Source organism: Amphimedon queenslandica, unplaced genomic scaffold, assembly GCF_000090795.2.
Source record: "Amphimedon queenslandica unplaced genomic scaffold, v1.1 AMPQUscaffold_10157, whole genome shotgun sequence".
NCBI classification, from domain to species: Eukaryota; Metazoa; Porifera; class Demospongiae; order Haplosclerida; family Niphatidae; genus Amphimedon; species Amphimedon queenslandica.
Window position 1 is genome coordinate 4,104 of NW_003549572.1, and position 1,347 is coordinate 5,450.

At 33.2% G+C, this 1,347-nt stretch overlaps 1 long non-coding RNA gene across 2 annotated transcripts; it reads left to right on the top strand.

Moving 5' to 3' along the window:
• The first annotated feature begins 840 nt into the window (after nucleotides 1–840).
• On the top strand, nucleotides 841–1,281 carry LOC109590360 (uncharacterized). Of its 2 annotated transcripts, none has more exons than XR_002189280.1 (3): nucleotides 841–950; nucleotides 1,018–1,068; nucleotides 1,194–1,281. It is a non-coding gene; the product is annotated as an uncharacterized LOC109590360 (long non-coding RNA). The 2 variants fall into 2 exon arrangements; XR_002189279.1 differs by having other exon boundaries at nucleotides 1,018–1,053.
• Nucleotides 1,282–1,347: the final 66 nt, after the last annotated feature.

Sequence of the window (1,347 nt, forward strand, 5' to 3'; positions counted from 1 at the left end):
GTTCCCCATAAAGTATGCTAAGTGAGCTAAAAGGCATGCTTTATGAGCTGACAAGTCTTTGAAATTCATAAAAAGTCCAAATTTGATCAGAATGAGCTCAAACTTTGATACATCATCAGGACATGTATATGTATCAGAAAAATTTCTCTTTGAGCAATTTTTGGCAAAATTTGGTCAATAACCAAAGTCTTTGGTATTGTCCCCATTTTTAGCAAAATTTAAAAATTAATGAAAATCTGATTTTGATCAGAATGAGCTTCGACTTTCTGTACAACATAGGGACATGTTATCTGAAAATTATAAACACAGAGATTCGGCAAATTTTGGCCAAATACCATGTACCATGTCTTTGGCCCAATTTTAAAGCAACTTTTTAAATTTATAAAAATCCCAATTTTGATTAGAGTCTGCTTAAAATTTTTACACAGTATTAGAACTTCTATATGTTTAATAAAAATTTTACCATTGCAATGTTTGATTAAATTTTGGGAAAACACATTGCGCAATATTTTATCAACAATTGGAACAACTTTAAAAATTCACTGAGAGCATTATGTCAAAATCCTATGGGAAACCATGATCATGATAATTTCAACGACTAAGCCTATCACTGATTTTTTTTTATATAGTTCCGTTTGGCTTAGTATTGCTGTGGGGCTGAGAGGAATGTTGTGGCGTTGAGATTACTGCATAGAGTTAGGTATCTAATAATGTTAACACATAGTGAGGATCATCCTGAAATGTCTAATGTTGATGTAAGTATTGTTTTATCGATGTTCTCTTGATTCATCATACACATGTACATGTATTGTTTAAAATTATTGTAAATTTTGTATCATAACTGTTATTATTTATTTTAATTACATTGACATTGGTTTACTACTGAGTAATGCTGGTCATTATGAAGAAAGTCAGGCATATCTGGAAAGTGCTCTTAGATTACAAAACAAGTGAGCTAGTATATACCAATCAAGAGAACTAAGGCTGGCTATGTTTGTTCTTGTATCTGTTCATTAGGTTTCATGGAAGTCAATCAATTACTATAGCCACAATGTTAGTAATGACAAGGTACATGTACATGTACATCTTATCGTACCCTTTTCTCCTTGTTTTGCCTCCTCTTTCCCTTCCCCCCTCTCTCTTTCCCTCTCTCTCCATCCATCTTTCTCTACCTCCCTCCCTCTCTTCTCTAGTCATCATCTTCTTGCCAACTCATTGACTCACATTGGAGCATTTGCTGAAGCTAAGCAAAATGAGAGAAAAGCATGCAATATCTATAGGACAAAAGTATGCAGTAATGTTAATACCAGGTCATCTAGGTTACTTAACTGTTTTGTCATACATTTA